Below are 26,239 nucleotides of genomic sequence, written 5' to 3' on the forward strand. Positions count from 1 at the left end.
GGTCTTCTTCGTCCGAGTCTGAATCGATCCTTGGTACTTCAGGAGAGGGTGGCGAAGAAACTCCTTCATCCTCAGAATCAGGAGAGTCGTATAATTTAGGATGGTCTTCTTCGTCAGAGTCTGAATCAATCCGTGGTACTTTAGGAGGTGGTGGCGAAGAAACTCCATCTTCCTCAGAATCAGGAGAGTCGTATAATTTAGGATGGTATTCTTCGTCCGAATCTGAATCGATCCTTGGTACTTTAGGAGAGGGTGGCGAAGAAACTCCTTCATCCTCAGAATCAGGAGGGTCGTATAATTTAGGATGGTCTTCTTCGTCAGAGTCTGAATCGATCCTTGGTACTTCAGGAGAGGGTGGCGAAGAAACTCCTTCATCCTCAGAATCAGGAGAGTCGTATAATTTAGGATGGTCTTCTTCGTCAGAGTCTGAATCAATCCGTGGTACTTTAGGAGGTGGTGGCGAAGAAACTCCATCTTCCTCAGAATCAGGAGAGTCGTATAATTTAGGATGGTCTTCTTCGTCCGAGTCTGAATCGATCCTTGGTACTTCAGGAGAGGGTGGCGAAGAAACTCCTTCATCCTCAGAATCAGGAGAGTCGTATAATTTAGGATGGTCTTCTTCGTCAGAGTCTGAATCAATCCGTGGTACTTTAGGAGGTGGTGGCGAAGAAACTCCATCTTCCTCAGAATCAGGAGAGTCGTATAATTTAGGATGGTATTCTTCGTCCGAATCTGAATCGATCCTTGGTACTTCAGGAGAGGGTGGCGAAGAAACTCCTTCATTCTCAGAATCAGGAGAGTCGTATAATTTAGGATGGTCTTCTTCGTCAGAGTCTGAATCAATCCGTGGTACTTTAGGAGGTGGTGGCGAAGAAACTCCATCTTCCTCAGAATCAGGAGAGTCGTATAATTTAGGATGGTATTCTTCGTCCGAATCTGAATCGATCCTTGGTACTTTAGGAGGTGGTGGCGAAGAAACTCCTTCATCCTCAGAATCAGGAGAGTCGTATAATTTAGGATGGTCTTCTTCGTCAGAGTCTGAATCAATCCGTGGTACTTTAGGAGGTGGTGGCGAAGAAACTCCTTCATCCTCAGAATCAGGAGAGTCGTATAATTTAGGATGGTCTTCTTCGTCAGAGTCTGAATCGATCCTTGGTACTTCAGGAGAGGGTGGCGAAGAAACTCCTTCATCCTCAGAATCAGGAGGGTCGTATAATTTAGGATGGTCTTCTTCGTCAGAGTCTGAATCGATCCTTGGTACTTCAGGAGAGGGTGGCGAAGAAACTCCTTCATCCTCAGAATCAGGAGAGTCGTATAATTTAGGATGGTCTTCTTCGTCAGAGTCTGAATCAATCCGTGGTACTTTAGGAGGTGGTGGCGAAGAAACTCCATCTTCCTCGGAATCAGGAGAGTCGTATAATTTAGGATGGTATTCTTCGTCCGAATCTGAATCGATCCTTGGTACTTTAGGAGGTGGTGGCGAAGAAACTCCTTCATCCTCAGAATCAGGAGAGTCGTATAATTTAGGATGGTCTTCTTCGTCAGAGTCTGAATCAATCCGTGGTACTTTAGGAGGTGGTGGCGAAGAAACTCCTTCATCCTCAGAATCAGGAGAGTCGTATAATTTAGGATGGTCTTCTTCGTCAGAGTCTGAATCGATCCTTGGTACTTCAGGAGAGGGTGGCGAAGAAACTCCTTCATCCTCAGAATCAGGAGAGTCGTATAATTTAGGATGGTCTTCTTCGTCCGAGTCTGAATCGATCCTTGGTACTTCAGGAGAGGGTGGTGAAGAAACTCCTTCATCCTCAGAATCAGGAGAGTCGTATAATTTAGGATGGTCTTCTTCGTCCGAGTCTGAATCGATCCTTGGTACTTCAGGAGAGGGTGGCGAAGAAACTCCTTCATTCTCAGAATCAGGAGAGTCGTATAATTTAGGATGGTCTTCTTCGTCCGAGTCTGAATCGATCCTTGGTACTTCAGGAGAGGGTGGCGAAGAAACTCCTTCATCCTCAGAATCAGGAGAGTCGTATAATTTAGGATGGTCTTCTTCGTCAGAGTCTGAATCAATCCGTGGTACTTTAGGAGGTGGTGGCGAAGAAACTCCATCTTCCTCAGAATCAGGAGAGTCGTATAATTTAGGATGGTATTCTTCGTCCGAATCTGAATCGATCCTTGGTACTTTAGGAGAGGGTGGCGAAGAAACTCCTTCATCCTCAGAATCAGGAGGGTCGTATAATTTAGGATGGTCTTCTTCGTCAGAGTCTGAATCGATCCTTGGTACTTCAGGAGAGGGTGGCGAAGAAACTCCTTCATCCTCAGAATCAGGAGAGTCGTATAATTTAGGATGGTCTTCTTCGTCAGAGTCTGAATCAATCCGTGGTACTTTAGGAGGTGGTGGCGAAGAAACTCCATCTTCCTCAGAATCAGGAGAGTCGTATAATTTAGGATGGTCTTCTTCGTCCGAGTCTGAATCGATCCTTGGTACTTCAGGAGAGGGTGGCGAAGAAACTCCTTCATCCTCAGAATCAGGAGAGTCGTATAATTTAGGATGGTCTTCTTCGTCAGAGTCTGAATCAATCCGTGGTACTTTAGGAGGTGGTGGCGAAGAAACTCCATCTTCCTCAGAATCAGGAGAGTCGTATAATTTAGGATGGTATTCTTCGTCCGAATCTGAATCGATCCTTGGTACTTCAGGAGAGGGTGGCGAAGAAACTCCTTCATTCTCAGAATCAGGAGAGTCGTATAATTTAGGATGGTCTTCTTCGTCAGAGTCTGAATCAATCCGTGGTACTTTAGGAGGTGGTGGCGAAGAAACTCCATCTTCCTCAGAATCAGGAGAGTCGTATAATTTAGGATGGTATTCTTCGTCCGAATCTGAATCGATCCTTGGTACTTTAGGAGGTGGTGGCGAAGAAACTCCTTCATCCTCAGAATCAGGAGAGTCGTATAATTTAGGATGGTCTTCTTCGTCAGAGTCTGAATCAATCCGTGGTACTTTAGGAGGTGGTGGCGAAGAAACTCCTTCATCCTCAGAATCAGGAGAGTCGTATAATTTAGGATGGTCTTCTTCGTCAGAGTCTGAATCGATCCTTGGTACTTCAGGAGAGGGTGGCGAAGAAACTCCTTCATCCTCAGAATCAGGAGGGTCGTATAATTTAGGATGGTCTTCTTCGTCAGAGTCTGAATCGATCCTTGGTACTTCAGGAGAGGGTGGCGAAGAAACTCCTTCATCCTCAGAATCAGGAGAGTCGTATAATTTAGGATGGTCTTCTTCGTCAGAGTCTGAATCAATCCGTGGTACTTTAGGAGGTGGTGGCGAAGAAACTCCATCTTCCTCGGAATCAGGAGAGTCGTATAATTTAGGATGGTATTCTTCGTCCGAATCTGAATCGATCCTTGGTACTTTAGGAGGTGGTGGCGAAGAAACTCCTTCATCCTCAGAATCAGGAGAGTCGTATAATTTAGGATGGTCTTCTTCGTCAGAGTCTGAATCAATCCGTGGTACTTTAGGAGGTGGTGGCGAAGAAACTCCTTCATCCTCAAAATCAGGAGAGTCGTATAATTTAGGATGGTCTTCTTCGTCAGAGTCTGAATCGATCCTTGGTACTTCAGGAGAGGGTGGCGAAGAAACTCCTTCATCCTCAGAATCAGGAGAGTCGTATAATTTAGGATGGTCTTCTTCGTCAGAGTCTGAATCGATCCTTGGTACTTCAGGAGAGGGTGGCGAAGAAACTCCTTCATCCTCAGAATCAGGAGAGTCGTATAATTTAGGATGGTCTTCTTCGTCAGAGTCTGAATCGATCCTTGGTACTTCAGGAGAGGGTGGCGAAGAAACTCCTTCATCCTCAGAATCAGGAGAGTCGTATAATTTAGGATGGTCTTCTTCGTCAGAGTCTGAATCAATCCGTGGTATTTTAGGAGGTGGTGGCGAAGAAACTCCATCTTCCTCAGAATCAGGAGAGTCGTATAATTTAGGATGGTATTCTTCGTCCGAATCTGAATAGATCCTTGGTACTTTAGGAGGTGGTGGCGAAGAAACTCCTTCATCCTCAGAATCAGGAGAGTCGTATAATTTAGGATGGTCTTCTTCGTCAGAGTCTGAATCGATCCTTGGTACTTCAGGAGAGGGTGGTGAAGAAACTCCTTCATCCTCAGAATCAGGAGAGTCGTATAATTTAGGATGGTCTTCTTCGTCCGAGTCTGAATCGATCCTTGGTACTTCAGGAGAGGGTGGCGAAGAAACTCCTTCATTCTCAGAATCAGGAGAGTCGTATAATTTAGGATGGTCTTCTTCGTCCGAGTCTGAATCGATCCTTGGTACTTCAGGAGAGGGTGGCGAAGAAACTCCTTCATCCTCAGAATCAGGAGAGTCGTATAATTTAGGATGGTCTTCTTCGTCAGAGTCTGAATCAATCCGTGGTACTTTAGGAGGTGGTGGCGAAGAAACTCCATCTTCCTCAGAATCAGGAGAGTCGTATAATTTAGGATGGTCTTCTTCGTCAGAGTCTGAATCAATCCGTGGTATTTTAGGAGGTGGTGGCGAAGAAACTCCATCTTCCTCAGAATCAGGAGAGTCGTATAATTTAGGATGGTATTCTTCGTCAGAGTCTGAATCGATCCTTGGTACTTCAGGAGAGGGTGGCGAAGAAACTCCTTCATCCTCAGAATCAGGAGGGTCGTATAATTTAGGATGGTCTTCTTCGTCAGAGTCTGAATCGATCCTTGGTACTTCAGGAGAGGGTGGCGAAGAAACTCCTTCATCCTCAGAATCAGGAGAGTCGTATAATTTAGGATGGTCTTCTTCGTCAGAGTCTGAATCAATCCGTGGTACTTTAGGAGGTGGTGGCGAAGAAACTCCATCTTCCTCGGAATCAGGAGAGTCGTATAATTTAGGATGGTATTCTTCGTCCGAATCTGAATCGATCCTTGGTACTTTAGGAGGTGGTGGCGAAGAAACTCCTTCATCCTCAGAATCAGGAGAGTCGTATAATTTAGGATGGTCTTCTTCGTCAGAGTCTGAATCAATCCGTGGTACTTTAGGAGGTGGTGGCGAAGAAACTCCTTCATCCTCAGAATCAGGAGAGTCGTATAATTTAGGATGGTCTTCTTCGTCAGAGTCTGAATCGATCCTTGGTACTTCAGGAGAGGGTGGCGAAGAAACTCCTTCATCCTCAGAATCAGGAGAGTCGTATGATTTAGGATGGTCTTCTTCGTCAGAGTCTGAATCGATCCTTGGTACTTCAGGAGAGGGTGGCGAAGAAACTCCTTCATCCTCAGAATCAGGAGAGTCGTATAATTTAGGATGGTCTTCTTCGTCAGAGTCTGAATCGATCCTTGGTACTTCAGGAGAGGGTGGCGAAGAAACTCCTTCATCCTCAGAATCAGGAGAGTCGTATAATTTAGGATGGTCTTCTTCGTCAGAGTCTGAATCAATCCGTGGTACTTTAGGAGATGGTGGCGAAGAAACTCCATCTTCCTCAGAATCAGGAGAGTCGTATAATTTAGGGTGGTATTCTTCGTCCGAATCTGAATAGATCCTTGGTACTTTAGGAGGTGGTGGCGAAGAAACTCCTTCATCCTCAGAATCAGGAGAGTCGTATAATTTAGGATGGTCTTCTTCGTCAGAGTCTGAATCGATCCTTGGTACTTCAGGAGAGGGTGGCGAAGAAACTCCTTCATCCTCAGAATCAGGAGAGTCGTATAATTTAGGATGGTCTTCTTCGTCAGAGTCTGAATCAATCCGTGGTACTTTAGGAGGTGGTGGCGAAGAAACTCCATCTTCCTCAGAATCAGGAGAGTCGTATAATTTAGGATGGTATTCTTCGTCCGAATCTGAATCGATCCTTGGTACTTTAGGAGGTGGTGGCGAAGAAACTCCTTCATCCTCAGAATCAGGAGAGTCGTATAATTTAGGATGGTCTTCTTCGTCAGAGTCTGAATCAATCCGTGGTACTTTAGGAGGTGGTGGCGAAGAAACTCCTTCATCCTCAGAATCAGGAGAGTCGTATAATTTAGGATGTTCTTCTTCGTCAGAGTCTGAATCGATCCTTGGTACTTCAGGAGAGGATGGCGAAGAAACTCCTTCATCCTCAGAATCAGGAGAGTCGTATAATTTAGGATGGTCTTCTTCGTCAGAGTCTGAATCGATCCTTAGTACTTCAGGAGAGGGTGGCGAAGAAACTCCTTCATCCTCAGAATCAGGAGAGTCGTATAATTTAGGATGGTCTTCTTCGTCAGAGTCTGAATCAATCCGTGGTACTTTAGGAGGTGGTGGCGAAGAAACTCCATCTTCCTCAGAATCAGGAGAGTCGTATAATTTAGGATGGTATTCTTCGTCAGAGTCTGAATCAATCCGTGGTACTTTAGGAGGTGGTGGCGAAGAAACTCCTTCATCCTCAGAATCAGGAGAGTCGTATAATTTAGGATGTTCTTCTTCGTCAGAGTCTGAATCGATCCTTGGTACTTCAGGAGAGGGTGGCGAAGAAACTCCTTCATCCTCAGAATCAGGAGAGTCGTATAAGTTAGGATGGTCTTCTTCGTCAGAGTCTGAATCGATCCTTGGTACTTCAGGAGAGGGTGGCGAAGAAACTCCTTCATCCTCAGAATCAGGAGAGTCGTATAATTTAGGATGGTATTCTTCGTCCGAATCTGAATCGATCCTTGGAACTTTAGAAGGTGGTGGCGAAGAAACTCCTTCATCCTCAGAATCAGGAGAGTCGTATAATTTAGGATGGTCTTCTTCGTCAGAGTCTGAATCAGTCCGTGGTACTTTAGGAGGTGGTGGCGAAGAAACTCCTTCATCCTCAGAATCAGGAGAGTCGTATAATTTAGGATGGTCTTCTTCGTCAGAGTCTGAATCGATCCTTGGTACTTCAGGAGAGGGTGGCGAAGAAACTCCTTCATCCTCAGAATCAGGAGAGTCGTATAATTTAGGATGGTCTTCTTCGTCAGAGTCTGAATCAATCCGTGGTACTTTAGGAGAGGGTGGCGAAGAAACTCCATCTTCCTCAGAATCAGGAGAGTCGTATAATTTAGGATGGTATTCTTCGTCCGAATCTGAATCGATCCTTGGTACTTTAGGAGGTGGTGGCGAAGAAACTCCTTCATCCTCAGAATCAGGAGAGTCGTATAATTTAGGATGGTCTTCTTCGTCAGAGTCTGAATCAATCCGTGGTACTTTAGGAGGTGGTGGCGAAGAAACTCCTTCATCCTCAGAATCAGGAGAGTCGTATAATTTAGGATGGTCTTCTTCGTCAGAGTCTGAATCGATCCTTGGTACTTCAGGAGAGGGTGGCGAAGAAACTCCTTCATCCTCAGAATCAGGAGAGTCGTATAATTTAGGATGGTCTTCTTCGTCAGAGTCTGAATCAATCCGTGGTACTTTAGGAGGTGGTGGCGAAGAAACTCCATCTTCCTCAGAATCAGGAGAGTCGTATAATTTAGGATGGTATTCTTCGTCCGAATCTGAATCGATCCTTGGTACTTTAGGAGGTGGTGGCGAAGAAACTCCTTCATCCTCAGAATCAGGAGAGTCGTATAATTTAGGATGGTCTTCTTCGTCAGAGTCTGAATCAATCCGTGGTACTTTAGGAGAGGGTGGCGAAGAAACTCCATCTTCCTCAGAATCAGGAGAGTCGTATAATTTAGGATGGTATTCTTCGTCCGAATCTGAATCGATCCTTGGTACTTTAGGAGGTGGTGGCGAAGAAACTCCTTCATCCTCAGAATCAGGAGAGTCGTATAATTTAGGATGGTCTTCTTCGTCAGAGTCTGAATCAATCCGTGGTACTTTAGGAGGTGGTGGCGAAGAAACTCCTTCATCCTCAGAATCAGGAGAGTCGTATAATTTAGGATGGTCTTCTTCGTCAGAGTCTGAATCGATCCTTGGTACTTCAGGAGAGGGTGGCGAAGAAACTCCTTCATCCTCAGAATCAGGAGAGTCGTATAATTTAGGATGGTCTTCTTCGTCAGAGTCTGAATCAATCCGTGGTACTTTAGGAGGTGGTGGCGAAGAAACTCCATCTTCCTCAGAATCAGGAGAGTCGTATAATTTAGGATGGTATTCTTCGTCCGAATCTGAATCGATCCTTGGTACTTTAGGAGGTGGTGGCGAAGAAACTCCTTCATCCTCAGAATCAGGAGAGTCGTATAATTTAGGATGGTCTTCTTCGTCAGAGTCTGAATCAATCCGTGGTACTTTAGGAGGTGGTGGCGAAGAAACTCCTTCATCCTCAGAATCAGGAGAGTCGTATAATTTTGATGGTCTTCTTCGTCAGAGTCTGAATCGATCCTTGGTACTTCAGGAGAGGGTGGCGAAGAAACTCCTTCATCCTCAGAATCAGGAGAGTCGTATAATTTAGGATGGTCTTCTTCGTCAGAGTCTGAATCAATCCTTGGTACTTTAGGAGGTGGTGGCGAAGAAACTCCTTCATCCTCAGAATCAGGAGAGTCGTATAATTTAGGATGGTCTTCTTCGTCAGAGTCTGAATCAATCCGTGGTACTTTAGGAGGTGGTGGCGAAGAAACTCCTTCATCCTCAGAATCAGGAGAGTCGTATAATTTAGGATGCTCTTCTTCGTCAGAGTATGAATCGATCCTTGGTACTTCAGGAGAGGGTGGCGAAGAAACTCCTTCATCCTCAGAATCAGGAGAGTCGTATAATTTAGGATGGTCTTCTTCGTCAGAGTCTGAATCAATCCGTGGTACTTTAGGAGGTGGTGGCGAAGAAACTCCATCTTCCTCAGAATCAGGAGAGTCGTATAATTTAGGATGGTATTCTTCGTCCGAATCTGAATCGATCCTTGGTACTTTAGGAGGTGGTGGGGAAGAAACTCCTTCATCCTCAGAATCAGGAGAGTCGTATAATTTAGGATGGTCTTCTTCGTCAGAGTCTGAATCAATCCGTGGTACTTTAGGAGGTGGTGGCGAAGAAACTCCTTCATCCTCAGAATCAGGAGAGTCGTATAATTTAGGATGGTCTTCTTCGTCAGAGTCTGAATCGATCCTTGGTACTTCAGGAGAGGGTGGCGAAGAAACTCCTTCATCCTCAGAATCAGGAGAGTCGTATAATTTAGGATGGTCTTCTTCGTCAGAGTCTGAATCGATCCTTGGTACTTCAGGAGAGGGTGGCGAAGAAACTCCTTCATCCTCAGAATCAGGAGAGTCGTATAATTTAGGATGGTCTTCTTCGTCAGAGTCTGAATCAATCCGTGGTACTTTAGGAGGTGGTGGCGAAGAAACTCCATCTTCCTCAGAATCAGGAGAGTCGTATAATTTAGGATGGTATTCTTCGTCCGAATCTGAATCGATCCTTGGTACTTTAGGAGGTGGTGGCGAAGAAACTCCTTCATCCTCAGAATCAGGAGAGTCGTATAATTTAGGATGGTCTTCTTCGTCAGAGTCTGAATCAATCCGTGGTACTTTAGGAGGTGGTGGCGAAGAAACTCCTTCATCCTCAGAATCAGGAGAGTCGTATAATTTAGGATGTTATTCTTCGTCCGAATCTGAATAGATCCTTGGTACTTTAGGAGGTGGTGGCGAAGAAACTCCTTCATCCTCAGAATCAGGAGAGTCGTATAATTTAGGATGGTCTTCTTCGTCAGAGTCTGAATCGATCCTTGGTACTTCAGGAGAGGGTGGCGAAGAAACTCCTTCATCCTCAGAATCAGGAGAGTCGTATAATTTAGGATGGTCTTCTTCGTCAGAGTCTGAATCAATCCGTGGTACTTTAGGAGGTGGTGGCGAAGAAACTCCATCTTCCTCAGAATCAGGAGAGTCGTATAATTTAGGATGGTATTCTTCGTCCGAATCTGAATCGATCCTTGGTACTTTAGGAGGTGGTGGCGAAGAAACTCCTTCATCCTCAGAATCAGGAGAGTCGTATAATTTAGGATGGTCTTCTTCGTCAGAGTCTGAATCAATCCGTGGTACTTTAGGAGGTGGTGGCGAAGAAACTCCTTCATCCTCAGAATCAGGAGAGTCGTATAATTTAGGATGTTCTTCTTCGTCAGAGTCTGAATTGATCCTTGGTACTTCAGGAGAGGATGGCGAAGAAACTCCTTCATCCTCAGAATCAGGAGAGTCGTATAATTTAGGATGGTCTTCTTCGTCAGAGTCTGAATCAATCCGTGGTCCTTGGTACTTCAGGAGAGGGTGGCGAAGAAACTCCTTCATCCTCGGAATCAGGAGAGTCGTATAATTTAGGATGGTCTTCTTCGTCAGAGTCTGAATCAATCCGTGGTACTTTAGGAGGTGGTGGCGAAGAAACTCCATCTTCCTCAGAATCAGGAGAGTCGTATAATTTAGGATGGTATTCTTCGTCAGAGTCTGAATCAATCCGTGGTACTTTAGGAGGTGGTGGCGAAGAAACTCCTTCATCCTCAGAATCAGGAGAGTCGTATAATTTAGGATGGTCTTCTTCGTCAGAGTCTGAATCAATCCGTGGTACTTTAGGAGGTGGTGGCGAAGAAACTCCATCTTCCTCAGAATCAGGAGAGTCGTATAATTTAGGATGGTATTCTTCGTCCGAATCTGAATCGATCCTTGGTACTTTAGGAGGTGGTGGCGAAGAAACTCCTTCATCCTCAGAATCAGGAGAGTCGTATAATTTAGGATGGTCTTCTTCGTCAGAGTCTGAATCAATCCGTGGTACTTTAGGAGGTGGTGGCGAAGAAACTCCATCTTCCTCAGAATCAGGAGAGTCGTATAATTTAGGATGGTCTACTTCGTCAGAGTCTGAATCGATCCTTGGTACTTCAGGAGAGGGTGGCGAAGAAACTCCTTCATCCTCAGAATCAGGAGAGTCGTATAATTTAGGATGGTATTCTTCGTCAGAGTCTGAATCAATCCGTGGTACTTTAGGAGGTGGTGGCGAAGAAACTCCTTCATCCTCAGAATCAGGAGAGTCGTATAATTTAGGATGGTCTTCTTCGTCAGAGTCTGAATCGATCCTTGGTACTTCAGGAGAGGGTGGCGAAGAAACTCCTTCATCCTCAGAATCAGGAGAGTCGTATAATTTAGGATGGTCTTCTTCGTCAGAGTCTGAATCAATCCGTGGTACTTTAGGAGGTGGTGGCGAAGAAACTCCATCTTCCTCAGAATCAGGAGAGTCGTATAATTTAGGATGGTATTCTTCGTCCGAATCTGAATCGATCCTTGGTACTTTAGGAGGTGGTGGCGAAGAAACTCCTTCATCCTCAGAATCAGGAGAGTCGTATAATTTAGGATGGTCTTCTTCGTCAGAGTCTGAATCAATCCGTGGTACTTTAGGAGGTGGTGGCGAAGAAACTCCTTCATCCTCAGAATCAGGAGAGTCGTATAATTTAGGATGCTCTTCTTCGTCAGAGTCTGAATCGATTCTTGGTACTTCAGGAGAGGGTGGCGAAGAAACTCCTTCATCCTCAGAATCAGGAGAGTCGTATAATTTAGGATGGTCTTCTTCGTCAGAGTCTGAATCGATCCTTGGTACTTCAGGAGAGGGTGGCGAAGAAACTCCTTCATCCTCAGAATCAGGAGAGTCGTATAATTTAGGATGGTCTTCTTCGTCAGAGTCTGAATCAATCCGTGGTACTTTAGGAGGTGGTGGCGAAGAAACTCCATCTTCCTCAGAATCAGGAGAGTCGTATAATTTAGGATGGTCTTCTTCGTCCGAGTCTGAATCGATCCTTGGTACTTCAGGAGAGGGTGGCGAAGAAACTCCTTCATCCTCAGAATCAGGAGAGTCGTATAATTTAGGATGGTCTTCTTCGTCAGAGTCTGAATCGATCCTTGGTACTTCAGGAGAGGGTGGCGAAGAAACTCCTTCATCCTCAGAATCAGGAGAGTCGTATAATTTAGGATGGTCTTCTTCGTCAGAGTCTGAATCAATCCGTGGTACTTTAGGAGGTGGTGGCGAAGAAACTCCATCTTCCTCAGAATCAGGAGAGTCGTATAATTTAGGATGGTATTCTTCGTCCGAATCTGAATCGATCCTTGGTACTTTAGGAGGTGGTGGCGAAGAAACTCCTTCATCCTCAGAATCAGGAGAGTCGTATAATTTAGGATGGTCTTCTTCGTCAGAGTCTGAATCAATCCTTGGTACTTTAGGAGGTGGTGGCGAAGAAACTCCTTCATCCTCAGAATCAGGAGAGTCGTATAATTTAGGATGGTCTTCTTCGTCAGAGTCTGAATCGATCCTTGGTACTTCAGGAGCGGGTGGCGAAGAAACTGCTTCATCCTCAGAATCAGGAGAGTCGTATAATTTAGGATGGTCTTCTTCGTCAGAGTCTGAATCGATCCTTGGTACTTCAGGAGAGGGTGGCGAAGAAACTCCTTCATCCTCAGAATCAGGAGAGTCGTATAATTTAGGATGGTCTTCTTCGTCAGAGTTTGAATCAATCCGTGGTACTTTAGGAGGTGGTGGCGAAGAAACTCCATCTTCCTCAGAATCAGGAGAGTCGTATAATTTAGGATGGTATTCTTCGTCCGAATCTGAATCGATCCTTGGTACTTTAGGAGGTGGTGGCGAAGAAACTCCTTCATCCTCAGAATCAGGAGAGTCGTATAATTTAGGATGGTCTTCTTCGTCAGAGTCTGAATCAATCCGTGGTACTTTAGGAGGTGGTGGCGAAGAAACTCCTTCATCCTCAGAATCAGGAGAGTCGTATAATTTAGGATGGTCTACTTCGTCAGAGTCTGAATCGATCCTTGGTACTTCAGGAGAGGGTGGCGAAGAAACTCCTTCATCCTCAGAATCAGGAGAGTCGTATAATTTAGGATGGTCTTCTTCGTCAGAGTCTGAATCAATCCGTGGTACTTTAGGAGGTGGTGGCGAAGAAACTCCATCTTCCTCAGAATCAGGAGAGTCGTATAATTTAGGATGGTATTCTTCGTCCGAATCTGAATCGATCCTTGGTACTTTAGGAGGTGGTGGCGAAGAAACTCCTTCATCCTCAGAATCAGGAGAGTCGTATAATTTAGGATGGTCTTCTTCGTCAGAGTCTGAATCAATCCGTGGTACTTTAGGAGGTGGTGGCGAAGAAACTCCTTCATCCTCAGAATCAGGAGAGTCGTATAATTGAGGATGGTCTTCTTCGTCAGAGTCTGAATCGATCCTTGGTACTTCAGGAGAGGGTGGCGAAGAAACTCCTTCATCCTCAGAATCAGGAGAGTCGTATAATTTAGGATGGCCTTCTTCGTCAGAGTCTGAATCGATCCTTGGTACTTCAGGAGAGGGTGGCGAAGAAACTCCTTCATCCTCAGAATCAGGAGAGTCGTATAATTTAGGATGGTCTTCTTCGTCAGAGTCTGAATCAATCCGTGGTACTTTAGGAGGTGGTGGCGAAGAAACTCCATCTTCCTCAGAATCAGGAGAGTCGTATAATTTAGGATGGTATTCTTCGTCCGAATCTGAATCGATCCTTGGTACTTTAGGAGGTGGTGGCGAAGAAACTCCTTCATCCTCAGAATCAGGAGAGTCGTATAATTTAGGATGGTCTTCTTCGTCAGAGTCTGAATCAATCCGTGGTACTTTAGGAGGTGGTGGCGAAGAATCTTCTTCATCCTCAGAATCAGGAGAGTCGTATAATTTAGGATGGTCTTCTTCGTCAGAGTCTGAATCGATCCTTGGTACTTCAGGAGAGGGTGGCGAAGAAACTCCTTCATCCTCAGAATCAGGAGAGTCGTATAATTTAGGATGGTCTTCTTCGTCAGAGTCTGAATCAATCCGTAGTACTTTAGGAGGTGGTGGCGAAGAAACTCCATCTTCCTCAGAATCAGGAGAGTCGTATAATTTAGGATGGTATTCTTCGTCCGAATCTGAATCGATCCTTGGTACTTCAGGAGAGGGTGGCGAAGAAACTCCTTCATTCTCAGAATCAGGAGAGTCGTATAATTTAGGATGGTCTTCTTCGTCCGAGTCTGAATCGATCCTTGGTACTTCAGGAGAGGGTGGCGAAGAAACTCCTTCATCCTCAGAATCAGGAGAGTCGTATAATTTAGGATGGTATTCTTCGTCCGAATCTGAATCGATCCTTGGTACTTTAGGAGGTGGTGGCGAAGAAACTCCTTCATCCTCAGAATCAGGAGAGTCGTATAATTTAGGATGGTCTTCTTCGTCAGAGTCTGAATCAATCCGTGGTACTTTAGGAGGTGGTGGCGAAGAAACTCCTTCATCCTCAGAATCAGGAGAGTCGTATAATTTAGGATGTTCTTCTTCGTCAGAGTCTGAATCGATCCTTGGTACTTCAGGAGAGGATGGCGAAGAAACTCCTTCATCCTCAGAATCAGGAGAGTCGTATAATTTAGGATGGTCTTCTTCGTCAGAGTCTGAATCGATCCTTGGTACTTCAGGAGAGGGTGGCGAAGAAACTCCTTCATCCTCAGAATCAGGAGAGTCGTATAATTTAGGATGGTCTTCTTCGTCAGAGTCTGAATCAATCCGTGGTACTTTAGGAGGTGGTGGCGAAGAAACTCCATCTTCCTCAGAATCAGGAGAGTCGTATAATTTAGGATGGTATTCTTCGTCAGAGTCTGAATCAATCCGTGGTACTTTAGGAGGTGGTGGCGAAGAAACTCCATCTTCCTCAGAATCAGGAGAGTCGTATAATTTAGGATGTTCTTCTTCGTCAGAGTCTGAATCGATCCTTGGTACTTCAGGAGAGGGTGGCGAAGAAACTCCTTCATCCTCAGAATCAGGAGAGTCGTATAAGTTAGGATGGTCTTCTTCGTCAGAGTCTGAATCGATCCTTGGTACTTCAGGAGAGGGTGGCGAAGAAACTCCTTCATCCTCAGAATCAGGAGAGTCGTATAATTTAGGATGGTATTCTTCGTCCGAATCTGAATCGATCCTTGGAACTTTAGAAGGTGGTGGCGAAGAAACTCCTTCATCCTCAGAATCAGGAGAGTCGTATAATTTAGGATGGTCTTCTTCGTCAGAGTCTGAATCAATCCGTGGTACTTTAGGAGGTGGTGGCGAAGAAACTCCTTCATCCTCAGAATCAGGAGAGTCGTATAATTTAGGATGGTCTTCTTCGTCAGAGTCTGAATCGATCCTTGGTACTTCAGGAGAGGGTGGCGAAGAAACTCCTTCATCCTCAGAATCAGGAGAGTCGTATAATTTAGGATGGTCTTCTTCGTCAGAGTCTGAATCAATCCGTGGTACTTTAGGAGAGGGTGGCGAAGAAACTCCATCTTCCTCAGAATCAGGAGAGTCGTATAATTTAGGATGGTATTCTTCGTCCGAATCTGAATCGATCCTTGGTACTTTAGGAGGTGGTGGGGAAGAAACTCCTTCATCCTCAGAATCAGGAGAGTCGTATAATTTAGGATGGTCTTCTTCGTCAGAGTCTGAATCAATCCGTGGTACTTTAGGAGGTGGTGGCGAAGAAACTCCTTCATCCTCAGAATCAGGAGAGTCGTATAATTTAGGATGGTCTTCTTCGTCAGAGTCTGAATCGATCCTTGGTACTTCAGGAGAGGGTGGCGAAGAAACTCCTTCATCCTCAGAATCAGGAGTGTCGTATAATTTAGGATGGTCTTCTTCGTCAGAGTCTGAATCAATCCGTGGTACTTTAGGAGGTGGTGGCGAAGAAACTCCATCTTCCTCAGAATCAGGAGAGTCGTATAATTTAGGATGGTATTCTTCGTCCGAATCTGAATCGATCCTTGGTACTTTAGGAGGTGGTGGCGAAGAAACTCCTTCATCCTCAGAATCAGGAGAGTCGTATAATTTAGGATGGTCTTCTTCGTCAGAGTCTGAATCAATCCGTGGTACTTTAGGAGGTGGTGGCGAAGAAACTCCTTCATCCTCAGAATCAGGAGAGTCGTATAATTTTGATGGTCTTCTTCGTCAGAGTCTGAATCGATCCTTGGTACTTCAGGAGAGGGTGGCGAAGAAACTCCTTCATCCTCAGAATCAGGAGAGTCGTATAATTTAGGATGGTCTTCTTCGTCAGAGTCTGAATCAATCCTTGGTACTTTAGGAGGTGGTGGCGAAGAAACTCCTTCATCCTCAGAATCAGGAGAGTCGTATAATTTAGGATGGTCTTCTTCGTCAGAGTCTGAATCAATCCGTGGTACTTTAGGAGGTGGTGGCGAAGAAACTCCTTCATCCTCAGAATCAGGAGAGTCGTATAATTTAGGATGCTCTTCTTCGTCAGAGTATGAATCGATCCTTGGTACTTCAGGAGAGGGTGGCGAAGAAACTCCTTCATCCTCAGAATCAGGAGAGTCGTATAATTTAGGATGGTCTTCTTCGTCAGAGTCTGAATCGATCCTTGGTACTTCAGGAGAGGGTGGCGAAGAAACTCCTTCATCCTCAGAATCAGGAGAGTCGTATAATTTAGGATGGTCTTCTTCGTCAGAGTCTGAATCAATCCGTGGTACTTTAGGAGGTGGTGGCGAAGAAACTCCATCTTCCTCAGAATCAGGAGAGTCGTATAATTTAGGATGGTATTCTTCGTCCGAATCTGAATCGATCCTTGGTACTTTAGGAGGTGGTGGCGAAGAAACTCCTTCATCCTCAGAATCAGGAGAGTCGTATAATTTAGGATGGTCTTCTTCGTCAGAGTCTGAATCAATCCGTGGTACTTTAGGAGGTGGTGGCGAAGAAACTCCTTCATCCTCAGAATCAGGAGAGTCGTATAATTTAGGATGGTCTTCTTCGTCAGAGTCTGAATCGATCCTTGGTACTTCAGGAGAGGGTGGCAAAGAAACTCCTTCATCCTCAGAATCAGGAGAGTCGTATAATTTAGGATGGTCTTCTTCGTCAGAGTCTGAATCGATCCTTGGTACTTCAGGAGAGGGTGGCGAAGAAACTCCTTCATCCTCAGAATCAGGAGAGTCGTATAATTTAGGATGGTCTTCTTCGTCAGAGTCTGAATCGATCCTTGGTACTTCAGGAGAGGGTGGCGAAGAAACTCCTTCATCCTCAGAATCAGGAGAGTCGTATAATTTAGGATGGTCTTCTTCGTCAGAGTCTGAATCAATCCGTGGTACTTTAGGAGGTGGTGGCGAAGAAACTCCATCTTCCTCAGAATCAGGAGAGTCGTATAATTTAGGATGTTATTCTTCGTCCGAATCTGAATAGATCCTTGGTACTTTAGGAGGTGGTGGCGAAGAAACTCCTTCATCCTCAGAATCAGGAGAGTCGTATAATTTAGGATGGTCTTCTTCGTCAGAGTCTGAATCGATCCTTGGTACTTCAGGAGAGGGTGGCGAAGAAACTCCTTCATCCTCAGAATCAGGAGAGTCGTATAATTTAGGATGGTCTTCTTCGTCAGAGTCTGAATCAATCCGTGGTACTTTAGGAGGTGGTGGCGAAGAAACTCCATCTTCCTCAGAATCAGGAGAGTCGTATAATTTAGGATGGTATTCTTCGTCCGAATCTGAATCGATCCTTGGTACTTTAGGAGGTGGTGGCGAAGAAACTCCTTCATCCTCAGAATCAGGAGAGTCGTATAATTTAGGATGGTCTTCTTCGTCAGAGTCTGAATCAATCCGTGGTACTTTAGGAGGTGGTGGCGAAGAAACTCCTTCATCCTCAGAATCAGGAGAGTCGTATAATTTAGGATGTTCTTCTTCGTCAGAGTCTGAATCGATCCTTGGTACTTCAGGAGAGGATGGCGAAGAAACTCCTTCATCCTCAGAATCAGGAGAGTCGTATAATTTAGGATGGTCTTCTTCGTCAGAGTCTGAATCGATCCTTGGTACTTCAGGAGAGGGTGGCGAAGAAACTCCTTCATCCTCAGAATCAGGAGAGTCGTATAATTTAGGATGGTCTTCTTCGTCAGAGTCTGAATCAATCCGTGGTACTTTAGGAGGTGGTGGCGAAGAAACTCCATCTTCCTCAGAATCAGGAGAGTCGTATAATTTAGGATGGTATTCTTCGTCAGAGTCTGAATCAATCCGTGGTACTTTAGGAGGTGGTGGCGAAGAAACTCCTTCATCCTCAGAATCAGGAGAGTCGTATAATTTAGGATGTTCTTCTTCGTCAGAGTCTGAATCGATCCTTGGTACTTCAGGAGAGGGTGGCGAAGAAACTCCTTCATCCTCAGAATCAGGAGAGTCGTATAAGTTAGGATGGTCTTCTTCGTCAGAGTCTGAATCGATCCTTGGTACTTCAGGAGAGGGTGGCGAAGAAACTCCTTCATCCTCAGAATCAGGAGAGTCGTATAATTTAGGATGGTATTCTTCGTCCGAATCTGAATCGATCCTTGGAACTTTAGAAGGTGGTGGCGAAGAAACTCCTTCATCCTCAGAATCAGGAGAGTCGTATAATTTAGGATGGTCTTCTTCGTCAGAGTCTGAATCAATCCGTGGTACTTTAGGAGGTGGTGGCGAAGAAACTCCTTCATCCTCAGAATCAGGAGAGTCGTATAATTTAGGATGGTCTTCTTCGTCAGAGTCTGAATCGATCCTTGGTACTTCAGGAGAGGGTGGCGAAGAAACTCCTTCATCCTCAGAATCAGGAGAGTCGTATAATTTAGGATGGTCTTCTTCGTCAGAGTCTGAATCAATCCGTGGTACTTTAGGAGAGGGTGGCGAAGAAACTCCATCTTCCTCAGAATCAGGAGAGTCGTATAATTTAGGATGGTATTCTTCGTCCGAATCTGAATCGATCCTTGGTACTTTAGGAGGTGGTGGGGAAGAAACTCCTTCATCCTCAGAATCAGGAGAGTCGTATAATTTAGGATGGTCTTCTTCGTCAGAGTCTGAATCAATCCGTGGTACTTTAGGAGGTGGTGGCGAAGAAACTCCTTCATCCTCAGAATCAGGAGAGTCGTATAATTTAGGATGGTCTTCTTCGTCAGAGTCTGAATCGATCCTTGGTACTTCAGGAGAGGGTGGCGAAGAAACTCCTTCATCCTCAGAATCAGGAGTGTCGTATAATTTAGGATGGTCTTCTTCGTCAGAGTCTGAATCAATCCGTGGTACTTTAGGAGGTGGTGGCGAAGAAACTCCATCTTCCTCAGAATCAGGAGAGTCGTATAATTTAGGATGGTATTCTTCGTCCGAATCTGAATCGATCCTTGGTACTTTAGGAGGTGGTGGCGAAGAAACTCCTTCATCCTCAGAATCAGGAGAGTCGTATAATTTAGGATGGTCTTCTTCGTCAGATTCTGAATCAATCCGTGGTACTTTAGGAGGTGGTGGCGAAGAAACTCCTTCATCCTCAGAATCAGGAGAGTCGTATAATTTTGATGGTCTTCTTCGTCAGAGTCTGAATCGATCCTTGGTACTTCAGGAGAGGGTGGCGAAGAAACTCCTTCATCCTCAGAATCAGGAGAGTCGTATAATTTAGGATGGTCTTCTTCGTCAGAGTCTGAATCAATCCTTGGTACTTTAGGAGGTGGTGGCGAAGAAACTCCTTCATCCTCAGAATCAGGAGAGTCGTATAATTTAGGATGGTCTTCTTCGTCAGAGTCTGAATCAATCCGTGGTACTTTAGGAGGTGGTGGCGAAGAAACTCCTTCATCCTCAGAATCAGGAGAGTCGTATAATTTAGGATGCTCTTCTTCGTCAGAGTATGAATCGATCCTTGGTACTTCAGGAGAGGGTGGCGAAGAAACTCCTTCATCCTCAGAATCAGGAGAGTCGTATAATTTAGGATGGTCTTCTTCGTCAGAGTCTGAATCAATCCGTGGTACTTTAGGAGGTGGTGGCGAAGAAACTCCATCTTCCTCAGAATCAGGAGAGTCGTATAATTTAGGATGGTATTCTTCGTCCGAATCTGAATCGATCCTTGGTACTTTAGGAGGTGGTGGGGAAGAAACTCCTTCATCCTCAGAATCAGGAGAGTCGTATAATTTAGGATGGTCTTCTTCGTCAGAGTCTGAATCAATCCGTGGTACTTTAGGAGGTGGTGGCGAAGAAACTCCTTCATCCTCAGAATCAGGAGAGTCGTATAATTTAGGATGGTCTTCTTCGTCAGAGTCTGAATCGATCCTTGGTACTTCAGGAGAGGGTGGCGAAGAAACTCCTTCATCCTCAGAATCAGGAGAGTCGTATAATTTAGGATGGTCTTCTTCGTCAGAGTCTGAATCGATCCTTGGTACTTCAGGAGAGGGTGGCGAAGAAACTCCTTCATCCTCAGAATCAGGAGAGTCGTATAATTTAGGATGGTCTTCTTCGTCAGAGTCTGAATCAATCCGTGGTACTTTAGGAGGTGGTGGCGAAGAAACTCCATCTTCCTCAGAATCAGGAGAGTCGTATAATTTAGGATGGTATTCTTCGTCCGAATCTGAATCGATCCTTGGTACTTTAGGAGGTGGTGGCGAAGAAACTCCTTCATCCTCAGAATCAGGAGAGTCGTATAATTTAGGATGGTCTTCTTCGTCAGAGTCTGAATCAATCCGTGGTACTTTAGGAGGTGGTGGCGAAGAAACTCCTTCATCCTCAGAATCAGGAGAGTCGTATAATTTAGGATGGTCTTCTTCGTCAGAGTCTGAATCGATCCTTGGTACTTCAGGAGAGGGTGGCAAAGAAACTCCTTCATCCTCAGAATCAGGAGAGTCGTATAATTTAGGATGGTCTTCTTCGTCAGAGTCTGAATAGATCCTTGGTACTTCAGGAGAGGGTGGCGAAGAAACTCCTTCATCCTCAGAATCAGGAGAGTCGTATAATTTAGGATGGTCTTCTTCGTCAGAGTCTGAATCGATCCTTGGTACTTCAGGAGAGGGTGGCGAAGAAACTCCTTCATCCTCAGAATCAGGAGAGTCGTATAATTTAGGATGGTCTTCTTCGTCAGAGTCTGAATCAATCCGTGGTACTTTAGGAGAGGGTGGCGAAGAAACTCCATCTTCCTCAGAATCAGGAGAGTCGTATAATTTAGGATGGTATTCTTCGTCCGAATCTGAATCGATCCTTGGTACTTTAGGAGGTGGTGGGGAAGAAACTCCTTCATCCTCAGAATCAGGAGAGTCGTATAATTTAGGATGGTCTTCTTCGTCAGAGTCTGAATCAATCCGTGGTACTTTAGGAGGTGGTGGCGAAGAAACTCCTTCATCCTCAGAATCAGGAGAGTCGTATAATTTAGGATGGTCTTCTTCGTCAGAGTCTGAATCGATCCTTGGTACTTCAGGAGAGGGTGGCGAAGAAACTCCTTCATCCTCAGAATCAGGAGTGTCGTATAATTTAGGATGGTCTTCTTCGTCAGAGTCTGAATCAATCCGTGGTACTTTAGGAGGTGGTGGCGAAGAAACTCCATCTTCCTCAGAATCAGGAGAGTCGTATAATTTAGGATGGTATTCTTCGTCCGAATCTGAATCGATCCTTGGTACTTTAGGAGGTGGTGGCGAAGAAACTCCTTCATCCTCAGAATCAGGAGAGTCGTATAATTTAGGATGGTCTTCTTCGTCAGAGTCTGAATCAATCCGTGGTACTTTAGGAGGTGGTGGCGAAGAAACTCCTTCATCCTCAGAATCAGGAGAGTCGTATAATTTTGATGGTCTTCTTCGTCAGAGTCTGAATCGATCCTTGGTACTTCAGGAGAGGGTGGCGAAGAAACTCCTTCATCCTCAGAATCAGGAGAGTCGTATAATTTAGGATGGTCTTCTTCGTCAGAGTCTGAATCAATCCTTGGTACTTTAGGAGGTGGTGGCGAAGAAACTCCTTCATCCTCAGAATCAGGAGAGTCGTATAATTTAGGATGGTCTTCTTCGTCAGAGTCTGAATCAATCCGTGGTACTTTAGGAGGTGGTGGCGAAGAAACTCCTTCATCCTCAGAATCAGGAGAGTCGTATAATTTAGGATGCTCTTCTTCGTCAGAGTATGAATCGATCCTTGGTACTTCAGGAGAGGGTGGCGAAGAAACTCCTTCATCCTCAGAATCAGGAGAGTCGTATAATTTAGGATGGTCTTCTTCGTCAGAGTCTGAATCAATCCGTGGTACTTTAGGAGGTGGTGGCGAAGAAACTCCATCTTCCTCAGAATCAGGAGAGTCGTATAATTTAGGATGGTATTCTTCGTCCGAATCTGAATCGATCCTTGGTACTTTAGGAGGTGGTGGGGAAGAAACTCCTTCATCCTCAGAATCAGGAGAGTCGTATAATTTAGGATGGTCTTCTTCGTCAGAGTCTGAATCAATCCGTGGTACTTTAGGAGGTGGTGGCGAAGAAACTCCTTCATCCTCAGAATCAGGAGAGTCGTATAATTTAGGATGGTCTTCTTCGTCAGAGTCTGAATCGATCCTTGGTACTTCAGGAGAGGGTGGCGAAGAAACTCCTTCATCCTCAGAATCAGGAGAGTCGTATAATTTAGGATGGTCGTCTTCGTCAGAGTCTGAATCGATCCTTGGTACTTCAGGAGAGGGTGGCGAAGAAACTCCTTCATCCTCAGAATCAGGAGAGTCGTATAATTTAGGATGGTCTTCTTCGTCAGAGTCTGAATCAATCCGTGGTACTTTAGGAGGTGGTGGCGAAGAAACTCCATCTTCCTCAGAATCAGGAGAGTCGTATAATTTAGGATGGTATTCTTCGTCCGAATCTGAATCGATCCTTGGTACTTTAGGAGGTGGTGGCGAAGAAACTCCTTCATCCTCAGAATCAGGAGAGTCGTATAATTTAGGATGGTCTTCTTCGTCAGAGTCTGAATCAATCCGTGGTACTTTAGGAGGTGGTGGCGAAGAAACTCCTTCATCCTCAGAATCAGGAGAGTCGTATAATTTAGGATGGTCTTCTTCGTCAGAGTCTGAATCGATCCTTGGTACTTCAGGAGAGGGTGGCAAAGAAACTCCTTCATCCTCAGAATCAGGAGAGTCGTATAATTTAGGATGGTCTTCTTCGTCAGAGTCTGAATCGATCCTTGGTACTTTAGGAGAGGGTGGCGAAGAAACTCCTTCATCCTCAGAATCAGGAGAGTCGTATAATTTAGGATGGTCTTCTTCGTCAGAGTCTGAATCGATCCTTGGTACTTCAGGAGAGGGTGGCGAAGAAACTCCTTCATCCTCAGAATCAGGAGAGTCGTATAATTTAGGATGGTCTTCTTCGTCAGAGTCTGAATCAATCCGTGGTACTTTAGGAGGTGGTGGCGAAGAAACTCCATCTTCCTCAGAATCAGGAGAGTCGTATAATTTAGGATGTTATTCTTCGTCCGAATCTGAATAGATCCTTGGTACTTTAGGAGGTGGTGGCGAAGAAACTCCTTCATCCTCAGAATCAGGAGAGTCGTATAATTTAGGATGGTCTTCTTCGTCAGAGTCTGAATCGATCCTTGGTACTTCAGGAGAGGGTGGCGAAGAAACTCCTTCATCCTCAGAATCAGGAGAGTCGTATAATTTAGGATGGTCTTCTTCGTCAGAGTCTGAATCAATCCGTGGTACTTTAGGAGGTGGTGGCGAAGAAACTCCATCTTCCTCAGAATCAGGAGAGTCGTATAATTTAGGATGGTATTCTTCGTCCGAATCTGAATCGATCCTTGGTACTTTAGGAGGTGGTGGCGAAGAAACTCCTTCATCCTCAGAATCAGGAGAGTCGTATAATTTAGGATGGTCTTCTTCGTCAGAGTCTGAATCAATCCGTGGTACTTTAGGAGGTGGTGGCGAAGAAACTCCTTCATCCTCAGAATCAGGAGAGTCGTATAATTTAGGATGTTCTTCTTCGTCAGAGTCTGAATTGATCCTTGGTACTTCAGGAGAGGATGGCGAAGAAACTCCTTCATCCTCAGAATCAGGAGAGTCGTATAATTTAGGATGGTCTTCTTCGTCAGAGTCTGAATCAATCCGTGGTCCTTGGTACTTCAGGAGAGGGTGGCGAAGAAACTCCTTCATCCTCGGAATCAGGAGAGTCGTATAATTTAGGATGGTCTTCTTCGTCAGAGTCTGAATCAATCCGTGGTACTTTAGGAGGTGGTGGCGAAGAAACTCCATCTTCCTCAGAATCAGGAGAGTCGTATAATTTAGGATGGTCTTCTTCGTCAGAGTCTGAATCGATCCTTGGTACTTCAGGAGAGGGTGGCGAAGAAACTCCTTCATCCTCAGAATCAGGAGAGTCGTATAATTTAGGATGGTCTTCTTCGTCAGAGTCTGAATCAATCCGTGGTACTTTAGGAGGTGGTGGCGAAGAAACTCCATCTTCCTCAGAATCAGGAGAGTCGTATAATTTAGGATGGTATTCTTCGTCCGAATCTGAATCGATCCTTGGTACTTTAGGAGGTGGTGGCGAAGAAACTCCTTCATCCTCAGAATCAGGAGAGTCGTATAATTTAGGATGGTCTTCTTCGTCAGAGTCTGAATCGATCCTTGGTACTTCAGGAGAGGGTGGCGAAGAAACTCCTTCATCCTCAGAATCAGGAGAGTCGTATAATTTAGGATGGTCTTCTTCGTCAGAGTCTGAATCAATCCGTGGTACTTTAGGAGGTGGTGGCGAAGAAACTCCATCTTCCTCAGAATCAGGAGAGTCGTATAATTTAGGATGGTCTTCTTCGTCCGAGTCTGAATCGATCCTTGGTACTTCAGGAGAGGGTGGCGAAGAAACTCCTTCATCCTCAGAATCAGGAGAGTCGTATAATTTAGGATGGTCTTCTTCGTCAGAGTCTGAATCGATCCTTGGTACTTCAGGAGAGGGTGGCGAAGAAACTCCTTCATCCTCAGAATCAGGAGAGTCGTATAATTTAGGATGGTCTTCTTCGTCAGAGTCTGAATCAATCCGTGGTACTTTAGGAGGTGGTGGCGAAGAAACTCCATCTTCCTCAGAATCAGGAGAGTCGTATAATTTAGGATGGTATTCTTCGTCCGAATCTGAATCGATCCTTGGTACTTTAGGAGGTGGTGGCGAAGAAACTCCTTCATCCTCAGAATCAGGAGAGTCGTATAATTTAGGATGGTCTTCTTCGTCAGAGTCTGAATCAATCCTTGGTACTTTAGGAGGTGGTGGCGAAGAAACTCCTTCATCCTCAGAATCAGGAGAGTCGTATAATTTAGGATGGTCTTCTTCGTCAGAGTCTGAATCGATCCTTGGTACTTCAGGAGCGGGTGGCGAAGAAACTCCTTCATCCTCAGAATCAGGAGAGTCGTATAATTTAGGATGGTCTTCTTCGTCAGAGTCTGAATCGATCCTTGGTACTTCAGGAGAGGGTGGCGAAGAAACTCCTTCATCCTCAGAATCAGGAGAGTCGTATAATTTAGGATGGTCTTCTTCGTCAGAGTTTGAATCAATCCGTGGTACTTTAGGAGGTGGTGGCGAAGAAACTCCATCTTCCTCAGAATCAGGAGAGTCGTATAATTTAGGATGGTATTCTTCGTCCGAATCTGAATCGATCCTTGGTACTTTAGGAGGTGGTGGCGAAGAAACTCCTTTATCCTCAGAATCAGGAGAGTCGTATAATTTAGGATGGTCTTCTTCGTCAGAGTCTGAATCAATCCGTGGTACTTTAGGAGGTGGTGGCGAAGAAACTCCTTCATCCTCAGAATCAGGAGAGTCGTATAATTTAGGATGGTCTACTTCGTCAGAGTCTGAATCGATCCTTGGTACTTCAGGAGAGGGTGGCGAAGAAACTCCTTCATCCTCAGAATCAGGAGAGTCGTATAATTTAGGATGGTCTTCTTCGTCAGAGTCTGAATCAATCCGTGGTACTTTAGGAGGTGGTGGCGAAGAAACTCCATCTTCCTCAGAATCAGGAGAGTCGTATAATTTAGGATGGTATTCTTCGTCCGAATCTGAATCGATCCTTGGTACTTTAGGAGGTGGTGGCGAAGAAACTCCTTCATCCTCAGAATCAGGAGAGTCGTATAATTTAGGATGGTCTTCTTCGTCAGAGTCTGAATCAATCCGTGGTACTTTAGGAGGTGGTGGCGAAGAAACTCCTTCATCCTCAGAATCAGGAGAGTCGTATAATTGAGGATGGTCTTCTTCGTCAGAGTCTGAATCGATCCTTGGTACTTCAGGAGAGGGTGGCGAAGAAACTCCTTCATCCTCAGAATCAGGAGAGTCGTATAATTTAGGATGGCCTTCTTCGTCAGAGTCTGAATCGATCCTTGGTACTTCAGGAGAGGGTGGCGAAGAAACTCCTTCATCCTCAGAATCAGGAGAGTCGTATAATTTAGGATGGTCTTCTTCGTCAGAGTCTGAATCAATCCGTGGTACTTTAGGAGGTGGTGGCGAAGAAACTCCATCTTCCTCAGAATCAGGAGAGTCGTATAATTTAGGATGGTATTCTTCGTCCGAATCTGAATCGATCCTTGGTACTTTAGGAGGTGGTGGCGAAGAAACTCCTTCATCCTCAGAATCAGGAGAGTCGTATAATTTAGGATGGTCTTCTTCGTCAG

General features: G+C 45.2%; 1 protein-coding gene across 2 annotated transcripts in view; it reads left to right on the top strand.

The window, feature by feature from the left end:
- LOC128997986 (prolyl 3-hydroxylase sudestada1-like) overlaps window positions 1–26,239 on the top strand; it is a 91,454-nt gene that overhangs the window by 13,989 nt on the left and 51,226 nt on the right. The window lies entirely within an intron of this gene.

The sequence above is a fragment of the Macrosteles quadrilineatus genome, unplaced genomic scaffold (genome assembly GCF_028750875.1).
Source record: "Macrosteles quadrilineatus isolate MER2022 unplaced genomic scaffold, UCM_ALF_1.0 Scaffold_7__1_contigs__length_78375512, whole genome shotgun sequence".
NCBI classification, from domain to species: domain Eukaryota; kingdom Metazoa; phylum Arthropoda; class Insecta; order Hemiptera; family Cicadellidae; genus Macrosteles; species Macrosteles quadrilineatus.